This window comes from Bos indicus x Bos taurus, chromosome 10 (assembly GCF_003369695.1).
Source record: "Bos indicus x Bos taurus breed Angus x Brahman F1 hybrid chromosome 10, Bos_hybrid_MaternalHap_v2.0, whole genome shotgun sequence".
In the NCBI taxonomy this organism is placed as follows: Eukaryota; Metazoa; Chordata; class Mammalia; order Artiodactyla; family Bovidae; genus Bos; species Bos indicus x Bos taurus.
In genome coordinates this window covers 27,746,552-27,758,324 of record NC_040085.1, presented here as the reverse complement: position 1 = coordinate 27,758,324, position 11,773 = coordinate 27,746,552, and positions in this window count along the sequence as shown.

Here is an 11,773-nt window from a genome sequence, read left to right as displayed (position 1 = left end):
TTCATCAAAGACACATTTAATCCTGTTACTTTTGCATGAGATTTAAACAATTTTTTATCTTAGTAATACTCCATTCAATACTGTGAGTGATTCTATAGTAACGAAGAGCTTGAAATACTGTAACAACCATTCAGCATTTCCAGTGATTTTAGATCCATGCTTAGTAAGGGTGTATATGCCTACTCTCACTTGAATTAGATACACTTTTTGAAGAAGCTTTGATTTTAACATCCACCTTGGGCTAGATCCAATTCATTCTGGGGAAGACAGAATTAATTTTCAAATGATTCTTAAATCAGAAGTTCTCAAATGCTTTGAAATCCACAACATTTACATTCTGTTTAAAAATGATCAAGGATGTAACATTTCTATCTACCCATCTAGTTAATTGTTGTAAATGTACATGACAAATGATAATAAAGATATACATGTGTACTTCTTGGTCCTCTTTAAGGGGAAGGTGTAAAAAACTGAGGAAGCATGAATCAGTGTGGTAAGTTGTGCTGTAATACAATATATTTCCTCTCTTTTTACAATATCAGTTATATAGGTGGAGATAACAAGGTGGAGATACTCAGGTGAAGCCAGAGGCATCATCCTTAATTGTGGTTGGGTAGAACTGCTGTCCTACAGGGTAAGGATGAGTATAACCTGGAAACAGTAACAGAGAAAGGCACTAGATTCTGAAATTATATCCTCACATAAACTTCAAATATTGGCCAGAGGGGAGCAGCTCTTTCATACTGCACTTATTGTGCTCTTGGTGTGAAATGTTCTGACAGCACCTTAACACAGAATCCTAGGATTCTGTGTGAGGCAGATTGCAAAAGCCATTGATAAAAATCCTGGAGAATTGTGATACAGTTTGAGACAGATCTAATTGTATGAGGATTAGTGCTTATCACCCCAAAGTGAATAGGACAGACCACCGTGTGTGATTCGGTTGATCAGATACTTGAAATGAACAGACTATCGCAATGTATGTGTGATTGGGTCTATGCATGTATAGATGGATCCACTATGTGTGACTGGATCACTACGCCAGGATCTCTGAGCCCAAGAAATGTATACAATAATAAAACTATAATTCAAAAAGATACATAGCAGCACTATTCACAATAGCTAAGACATGGAAGCAACCTAAATGTCCATCGATAGACAAATGGATAAAGAAGGTGTGATACACATACACAGTGGAATACTACTCAGGCATAAAAAGAATGAAATGTTGCCATTTGCAGCAACATGGATTCAACTAGCGATTATTGTACTAAGTGAAGTAAGTCAGAAAAAGATAAACACTGTATTAAATCATGTATATGTGGAATCTAAAATATGACACACACAAGCTTATCTATGAAACAGAAAGAGTCGCAGATGTAGAGAACAGACTGGTGTCACCAAGGGGGAGGGTAGGGGAGAAGGGTGGATTGGGAAGTATCTGCTTACAGTCAACAAATATTTGTTGAGCACCTATTATGTTCTAGATGCTTCTCTAGGGTCTTGAGATACAAATATTTTTTTCATCATCTCTGATGAACAAAATAGAGGTGCCTGACCTTATGGAATTTACATGTTGGTGTGAGATAATTGACAGTAAATACCAAACCTAAGGAAGAAGAATATAGTATGGAAAAATAAAGCAGTACAGCAGAGTAAAGGGAGTGCTAAGGGGGGACTACTGCAGCTTTAAACAAAATGATCAGGGTAAGCTTCATTGAGAACCTAAAATGTGAGCAAAATCTTAAAGGAAGTGAGAGTCAGACATGCGGCTTCTATAGGAAGAGCCCTTCTAGGAAGAGGGAACAGTCAGTGCAAAGGTCCTAAGGTCAGTATTATCACAAGTGTCACTGTCTTCTTGGACTTCCCTGATAGCTCAGTTGGTAAAGAATCTGCCTGCAATGCAGGAGACCTGGGTTCAATCCCAGGTTGGGAAGATCCCCTGGAGAAGGGCACAGCGTTGGAGAAGACTCTTGAGAGTCCCTTGGACTGCAAGGAGATCCAACCAGTCCATTCTGAAGGAGATCAGCCCTGGGATTTCTTTGGAAGGAATGATGCTAAAGCTGAAACTCCAGTCCTTTGGCCACCTCATGCGAAGAGTTGACTCATTGGAAAAGACTCTGATGCTGGGAGGGATTGGGGGCAGGAGGAGAAGGGGACGACAGAGGATGAGATGGCTGGATGGCATCACTGACTCGATGGATGTGAGTCTGAGTGAACTCCAGGAGTTGGTGAGGGACAGGGAGGCCTGGCGTACTGCGATTCATGGGGTCGCAAAGAGTCGGACATGACTGAGCGACTGATCTGATCTGATCTGATCCATTCCAGTATTCTGGCCTGGAGAATTCCATGGACTACAGTCCATGTGGTCGCAAAGAGTTGGACATAACTGAGCGAGTTTCACCTTCCCTTTCACTATCTTCTTAACTAAGGAGAATGGCATTCTACTCATGGAGAGGTTATTATACTCCACTTCATGGGTTTGGGACATAAATACACCTTTCCTCAGCTTTCTATTCAAGGTTCATAACCCTTAATGCCTCAAATATCTGTGATTTTTGTCTCAGAAAGTGACTGTGACCAGTCTTGGCAATATTTTAAGGATCTCATTTGCCTCCTTGAACATGTATAGCATAGGGAACCAACTCAATTATGGATACTACTTTTTTTCTGTTAGACTGAATAGCTTGGGAGGGAAGAGTTGTTTCTAACTGCCTGTATTTATCAACTATAAGTTGGATATAATGTAAGGATAATTGTTATCTCCCCAGGAATTGAACTGATGAATTTGGCAGCATCATGTTGGTTGTGATGGTTTAGTCACTAAGTCGTGTATGACTCTTGCGACCCCCTGGACTGTAGCCCACCAGGCTCCTCTGTCCATGGGATTCTCCAGGCAAGAATACTGGAGTGGGTTGCCATTTCCTTCTCCTGGCAGCATCCTACTGACATAGTAAATGAATGATATGGGACACACAGACACACACACACACATATTTTCAGTATGTGACATTTTGATCCCAAACCTAGTCTTTGAAGATGTAAATTTTGCCTTCCAGGTAAAGTTTGAGAAATATAAATAAATATTTCATAACATTTCTATTAAAAAAATAGAAAATGAAAAGTACCTATTCTTTGTTACTCTTCAAAGTACATGTATTGTATTGATACTAGTCAATAAGCAATTTCAGATGCAGAAATGCTACCTCATACCACACGATAAACTCTAGAATAAAACATTTCTGTGGCATTGTGATAAACTGTGACTCTGCATGTATAGAACATACATACATATATATGTGCATGCACATGCACACATACACATAAGGTAAAGAAAAATATTCATTCTAATGTAGGAAATGTAAATAAAAGTAAAATAAAAACACATAGCCCCTTGCCCAGACAAAAATATATTATTAAGCTTCCCAGGTGGGTCAGTGGGTAAAGAATTTGCCTGCAATGCAAGAGATACAGGAGATATGGGTTTGATCCCTGGGTTGGGAAGATCCCCTGGAGGAGGGCATGGCAACTCACCCCATTATTCTTGCCTGGAGAATCCCATGGACAGAGCAGCCTGGTAAGCTACAGTTCATAGGGTCACAAAGAGTTGGACATGACTGAAGTGACTGAGCATGCAAACAAACCACAGAGATCATTAACAAACATATTAGGAACCTGCTGTTAGTGGATACTGAGGCAAAGCCCTTGCTTCATTGCAGAACTTGAATTAATTCTGCTTCTAGGGGGAGCACAATATGACAACAACTATAACCACCACCATAAGCTGCTTGTTATTAATACTTTCAAGGAGTATGTTAAGTGCATGGACTAGCATTATTGTATTATACAATATTGTATCGTTTAACCCTATGTGGTAGGTAGTATCAATAGATGATAAAGGAAGGGCTCAAAGAAGCTAAGAAACTTGTGCAAGACCTCAGAGCTATTATAGTAAATTCTAGATCAAGGATTTGAAACCAAGTATTCTGTTTCTAGGGCCGACAGGCTTCACCCCTGCAGTGTGTTGCTTCAAAAGGATCTCAGAAGTAGTGTGTGAATACTGGAGTCATAGGAGACTCAGGATTAAATCCTGTTTTTTGTCTCTTATGTGCCCATAGACTAGGCATTTAACCTTTGAGACTCAAAGGTCAGTAGTATAGACACTAATATCTATAGTATAGTATCTATAGTAGTTACTGATATCTATAGTACTAGTATCTAAGGGTATAGATAATAGTATCTACTTTGCCAAATTGCCTTAGGTTAGAGATAATGTGTGCCTGCTACTTGGTCACTATTCAGTAAATGATAGTTTGATTTAACTGTTATCTCTGAGTTTAAACAGAGTCATCGAGGAAGAATGCTGAATGCTATGCCAAACTCAGAAAGCACCTGACTTTCCCTTTTCTCATTACCTAGGACTTCTGGTTGGCTACTTGAGAATTTGTCATTAGAATCGAGTGTAACCATTGCTAAAGGAAAGAAGACTAGGGAGTGCATGCACTTTCTGCATTTTGCACAACTCAGAAGAGGAAGCCCATTTATTTAATTTACACCAGAGCTCTTGGGCATCCTGTAAAGTCTTCCTCTGGAGGAAACAGCCAACAAGCTAATGTCCCAAAGAGAGAGAAACAATTTAGCCAATTCATGAACTAAGGCTGTAGTTACAGTATACTCTTTTTGCCAAAGAGAGTAATTTGTAAGTTTAAATAGCACCAAACCAAGATTACCAATGTTAGTTGAGAACGTGCTGTTTAAGGATAAGTCAAACCATAAATTACAAAATTGAAATTTAGAGATGATTGGCATGCTCAGAGATGTTAGGATTTACACAGGAGATTTTTACAATGAAGACAGAAAATCAAGCCTAAAACAAGCTGTTATACTGAACTATAAAAGTATAAACAGGATCCAAGTTAGTGAATATTATAGTAATTTTTAAGGAAATAATATGGTCACAAAGCTGGAAGGGATGTTGAAGCTCATTTATTCACACTCCTCTTTTCCTCTTTTTTTTTAGGTGTGGAAACTGGAAACCAAAGAAAGGAAACGCTGTGGCGAGGTAGACACACAACAGTAAAATATTTCTCATCTCGATATTCTCCTGGATGAGGTGATGGGGCTTAGTGAAAGCACAGTTTATAAGAATTCTGAAAGCCAGCGGCCTTGCTAAATTTAGATTTGGTTTTTGCTTATGTAATTTTCCTTGTGTTTTCAATTATTTATACGAATATATTATTTATATATGTCTGGAACTTGTGCTTTTAGCACTCAATAAACAGGAATAATTTATAGGACTACAGAGTGCTTCCTGTCCTTACCTTTCAGAGTCTGTTCTTTTGCATTGTTAATTAATTGTTATATTTCAGCCCTGGGCAACTTCCTTTCCCAGCAGTCTTGTCATACTACATAACTAGCTGGAGAGAGCTGTGTTAGGATCTACCTTTATCTTTATACTCACATTCTGAAATCCAGGTTAATGATCCTCTTAGTTATTTCACTAGTACAGCCTCCTACTGGGGTGTGGGGGTCAGCGGGTGGTCATGGCATGACCTAGCAGAACGCTGTCTTCAGTAGACTGAGAACATGCTGAAAGAGGAAAGGCTGCCAGGCTTACATTGAATTTGTCCATGCTTCAAGTTTCTTCTTTGCCTCTGCATTTTTTTTTTTCAAATCAAGTTCTTGACACACCTTCCTCTGCCTTCCCCCATCACCTTTTTTGCCCTCTGCTGTCCGGCACTGACCTCGGGTACTTATGTCATCCTGGCTCATGGCCACCGGCATGGATTCTACCACCAGAAATGACTCCTGATTCTTTCCTCTTTCCCTACATTGTTCACTTCCCTGTGTCTGACTCTCTTCATCCATGGTTCTCACCTTGCCTTGGATTTATCATAGGACAGAGTGATAATTGCCGGGAAGACCCAACACGCAGGCACCCCAGGGTGGTGCTCGGATGTCAAGAGGCCTTGGCAGGACTGGGCTGGGCAGGGTGACAGCACAGCCTCTGCGGTGCCCCTTTCCTTCACTGCCTCCTCAGCATTTTCTGGAGCAAATACAAAGGGGTCCTTGGTTGTTACACCCTGAGCCTGAAGGATTAGCTCTCTAACCAGTTTTTAGAAGAGTAAATACAGTGAAATACATAAACTTTTCCTCCATGGAAAGGCAAGACAAAATTGAGATGGACTGTCTTTTTTTTGCTACTGTAACTCAAAGGCATGACGCCTTTGCTTGGACTTTAGAGCAAGGTCTTTCCTAGATTCCTTCTGTCTCTTTGATGGAATCAGCAGGTGAGCAGCCCACTCACAGGCCAATTCATCTGAAGGCAAGAAACTACCTTCCCATAGCCATGGGTATTCATGAGATGCAGACCAAATCAAGGGCTTCACAGGCGGCTCAGAGGCAAAGAATCCGTCTGCCAACGCAAGAGATGCTGATTCAATCCCTGGGTCAGGAAGATCCCCTGGAGAAGAGAATGGCAACCCACTCCAGTATTCTTGCCTGGAAAACCCCATGCACAGAGGAGCCTGGCAGGCTACAGTCCATGGGGGTCACAAGAGAGTCGGACATGACTTAGCCACTGAGCACGCACACACAGTGCAGACCAAATACCCCATCGACTTGACATGAAAGGACTACAGAAATAAAAACAAAATAGTCCTTAGGAAAAAGGGCCATTGAGGGGAATTTCTCTTTCCTCTTCTCAGCATGGTCAGCAATTTGTTTCTAACTGTAAGGTACATCGTGGTCAGTCACAATACTAGACTGTCAAAATACATTGAACGGAGGATGAATTGATGGGAGGATGAATAAGCATCTCAGTGAAAGACGTAAAACTCTGTAGACCTGCACTTGTTCACCCTGGGAACGCCTCATGGTACCTTATATACGTATCAGCATCTTTAAAGACTTAAGGAATGCCCCTGCAGATTCACCTAGTTCCATGAGCCTGACTGGCCGCTGCATCAGCTGTCTGGAGCCTCCTTTTTGCGGGTATTTATTCTCCAGCACACTTCCAAGGATAGAGGCCAGAAAGTTCTAGTGCACTATGGGGCCAACTATGTGGCCAGGGAACTCCGCCCAATCCTAGCTGATTAGGCCAAGTAGGCAGTAGTTAACTGTGTTAAAGGTAAAGGAGAAGATTCTAAGAAAGATACTGTTAATATAAATACCCCAGGGCAGAGAGTTGTCATAAATTCATCTGGCTACAAAATGCATATTAGCTCCATACTGAAAACATCTTAAATTTTCAGAGTGACTTGTCTTTATTATAAAAAATGCAAAAAGTACAGATGAATGAAAGTAAAGCCCCCCCTGTGTGACACCTGTAGGACACCCTATTCTTAGCTGTGTAACACAGCTAAGAGTTTCTTGTTTATCTTTTCAGGAGTTTTTAACCATGGCTAACTGGTATATTGAATGAGCCAGACTAAGTGGGGTAAAATCAGAAAAGTAGTTTTCTTCTTCCTCTACCCCAAACACTTCAGAGTCATTCTTCAGATCTCTGCACAACCCTTGGACAATACATTGGGCAGACCCTGTCACTTTTACAAATACATCTAGATGTTAAAAACAGTGTGTTTGTGTGTTTTTAAATATTTTTAAAAGGTCAATCTGGATCTCCCTAGTGGTCCAGTGGTTATGAATCCACCTGCCAATGCAGGGGACATGGGTTCTATCCCTGGTCCAGGAAGATCTCACATGTTGCAAGGCAACTAAGCCCCTGCGCGACAGCTACTCAAGGGGGAAAGCACAGTAGGGCTCCTACTCCACAGCAAGAGAAGCTGCTGCTGTGAGAAACCTGGGCACCAGGAAGCACTGCAACTAGAGTGCAGCCCTACACTATACTGGATGTCAATTCGGATGATTTCGATGTCAATATGATCCAAATCAAAAGTTCCTTCTCACATCTAGTTTAAAATCTCTCCCCTTCCTGGGCCTTGGGCCTGATCTTGGTTCAGAAAACTGCAGGTAGAAACAGGAGTGTGCGCGCTGGCTTTCCCTCCTGTAAAGAGCTTTTCACTCCTGGATTCCGGCAGTGAACCCTGCATCCCCGCCCCTCCAGGAGGAGGCTGCGGAGGCGGAGGCGGATCCGAGGTAAAGGACAGGACTTGCTCAAAGCGTGGTATGTAATCAGAAATCTAAACCCTCCGGCGGTGGATACTTACTGCTGGCTTTTTCTTACATGAAGTAGTTTTGTGGGTTTTTCAGAGACTTCTGCCCAATCAGGGACTCTGCTCTCTGTTCTCTGAACTGTTCCTGCGGTGGGAGATGCTCTCTCTCAGCCTCGCCTCTCACGAATCTCCCTCAAGAGCAGTCTTATGATTCCTCTCCTTTCTCAGAAGATTACTGCTGGAATTATCTTGCCCCAGCAGGCAGAGCTCTGGGGCAAGATCTTTTCAAGATGGCACTAGCCTGACTGACTTACAGATGGCCTAGCTCATGCAAAAATTTAGCATCTTCGCCCCACCAAACCCTGGAAAAATGGCTACTCCCTTTGTAGCCCGCCGTCATTGCTCTGTTATTACAGGTCATTCTACGCCATCTCTGGCTTTTACCCTTCCCCAGGCGGGAGGCAGACACCTCGTTCTGTGCTCCTGAGTTCCAGGTAACACAGATTAAGTTCACCCAAGAGCTCTCTGACCACATTCTGTTGTAAGAGCAGTGTGAAGGGGTCCCTCTGACTTTTTGCAGATTGACAAGCAATGAGATGAGGGAGATGCATTTTCTCCCTTTGGTGAGCTTGCCATTTTCTTAGGTTTTCTCTTTCTTTCTCTCTTCCTGGCATTCCATTCAGCCTCCCTCATGAGGAAGGGAATCACATGGAACTATAATGCTATCAATTTTTTTCTTCCTCACTCTGATCATCCTTTGGACTGAAGGTCCAAAGAGCTAAGTCAAAATATAAAGTTTTTTATACTTTTAAGTAAGTTCTGAATGAATAATAATGCTATTTAAAATATGGGGAAACATATTGCTTACTATTATTAATGTTGAAACCTCAGCCCAGATTGATACAATGGAAAGTCCATTTAAACAATACACACACACACACACTTCTAAATACTATAGATCCTTTCTTGACCTCAAATGGAAATATAGTGTTTATTGTTCTAGAGTTTGTTTTCTTAAGAATAAATCTTAGACAATTTGTATCATACATCAGTACAATTCACTAGAGTATTGCATCACTTGACCATCTCCAGATTTCTGTTATGACAATACTAAAGCAGAGTCTTTGTATACTTTTGGGAACATATCTGCAGAACAAATTCCTAGAAGAATCACTTTGAATCACAAATAAAATTTGAATATATCAGTTTTTATTCTAACGATTAAAAATGTGGAATGCCAAATGTATATATTATAATGTGTACATATACATATGGGTTTCCCAGGTGGCGCTAGTGGTAAAGAACCCATCTGTCAGTGCAGAATACATAAGAGACAGCAGTTCTATCCCTGGGTAGAGAAGATCCCCTGGAGAAGGGCATGGCAACCAACTCCAGTATTCTTGCCTGGAGAATCCCATGGAGAGAAGAGCCTGACAGGCTATAGTCCATAGGGTCGCAAAGAGTTGGACACAATTGAAGTGATTTAGCATGCATGTATCCATGTGTATATGATTTTGGTTTATGTTTCTTTAATTATGAGCATGGTAGAACGTGTTTCCATACATTTATTGGTCTTTTGAATATTTTTTCTGAATTGCCTTTTCATTTCCTTTGCTCATTTTGATATTCATAATTTTCATATCTTTTTTTTAAAGAAGACTTTGTATGTTGAGGACATTTGACTGTTCTGACATGTGAATGAAACATTGTCTCTTGTTCTTTAATGTATTGACTCTGTATATCTTTAATGTTTTTCTATAAAGCAGTTTTCCAATTTTATGTAGTAATTCCATCAATGTTTTTTCCTTTGTGGCATCTGGATTTCATGACATCTTTAGAAAGGCTCCAAAGTTCTAAAAATATTCCATTTTCTTCTAGGGTTTTCATTACATCATTTTTTTTGCTTTTAAATTATTGATCTTTGTGGAATATATTTTAGGGTAAAGTGTGAGCTTTTTTTATATCTAACAAAGCAAACTCTTTACTTCCCAATCTTTTCTAATTTCTCTTTTTCTTAATTCACATCTCTGAATGAAAATCTAAGTCAGAGTCCTCTTTTAAACACGGAGCTTCTCACATAGTTAGATAGAAAGGCAAATAAATAAAAAAAGCAAAACAGTTTTGTTTTAAATTATCCCTGCTGCTTCCTTTCCAGGGTTCTTAGCCTGACTTCTTTGAGCACTGGTCTCTTAGACTAGTACTTATTTTCATGGCACTCACCATGTATTTCAAATCCAGCAGTGAAAGAGGCAAGAATATGTGCTCCTTCCCATTTTTACAGTGGATTCCAGGAGAGGGGAAGTAACAGGCCCAAGGTCACAGAGCAGTTTGGGGTGTTGAAATCTAAGGTTCCGAGCCATCTAGCCTGTTGCAGTAATCACCAGACATGATGTACAAAGCGCAGGTAGAAAGCATTCTTCTGATTGCATCATTCACTAAATTATATAATCTCCAACAAAAACAGCCAGAGGGCAGTGGACAGGGTAAAGCTCAGCCCATTGAAATGTGCAGATGTTTCAGTGAATTGGGAAAATGGCCTGCTCATAGAGATCATATATAATATTTGACGATGTGAGTCAGACTTGGGCATTATTCAAGGTTAATCTTATCCCCTTAATGAAATAGCTGATTGTTTTGACTTGTTCCTCTCTGCCTGTTCCAAGTTGCCTGACAGTGTGTTGTAGAGACAGACTTGCTGCTCTGAAGCTCTATGCTCAAGTGCTGAATTACAGAGTCCATTAAGAAGTTCAGAAGATCTGTTTGGAGAGGCAGGAATCCAGTAAAGCTTCTAATTTTTCCATGATGACTGATGGATTTGGAGCACTCTTAAGGGGTGGCTGCATAATGCTAAGTGTTTAGTGTGTGCCAGCTTTGTCACCTTGCATGAACTCTGTAACTACCTTTTATTCCAACCTCATCCTCTCAGGCTGCCTCCGAGGGAAGGAGAAATTTCTGACTTTGGAAGTTGAGAGAGACCAGAGAGAAGGTGGGCAGAAGAGGGGGGGCAAGGAGGCACCAGAGAAAACCTGCCTGTGTCTTAAGTATCTGGCAGATTCCCTAAGTTTCATAGGTCATTGGATTTCTTCCAGAAACGTTGTTTTGCAAAGGGCGTGTGGAGTAGCATAGGCCCTCTGGTGAATAGGATACTCCTTTCCAGCAACAGGATATGGGAGAGTTCAGCCCCAGGAAGATCACTGTGTCCAAAATGGTGGGGAGAAGTCGGAAATGGTCTCTGTCTGACCAGCTGCTATTTTCTCTAAATTCAAGTGGCCCCAGGGATCGGCCCCGGCACCTCCTAATACTGGGAGACTGTGTTTAATCCCAGGTGTCTGAAGCTCTTCAGTTCGTCTGTGGTTTATGCGGTCAGTGCTGACAGCACCAGCTCAGTTAGAGTTACAGGCAGCGATTGTGCTTGTCATAGAAATGGTTCATTCCTTGCTGTGCTTTCAAGTGCTGTGTCCTATGAATCCTGTTGGCAAGAAAACCATCCTCCACCCTAGCACTTAGTTAATAAATATGGCTTGAAAAGAAGCCAAAAATGCATATGTTTGCTGCACTGTTAGATTCCTCCTTGAAAGGGAAAAGCTCTTCTGAGTGTGATGCACAAAAGATTCTGTTAATTAGGAGAACTTATAATGTTTCCCTATAGAATAAAGAAA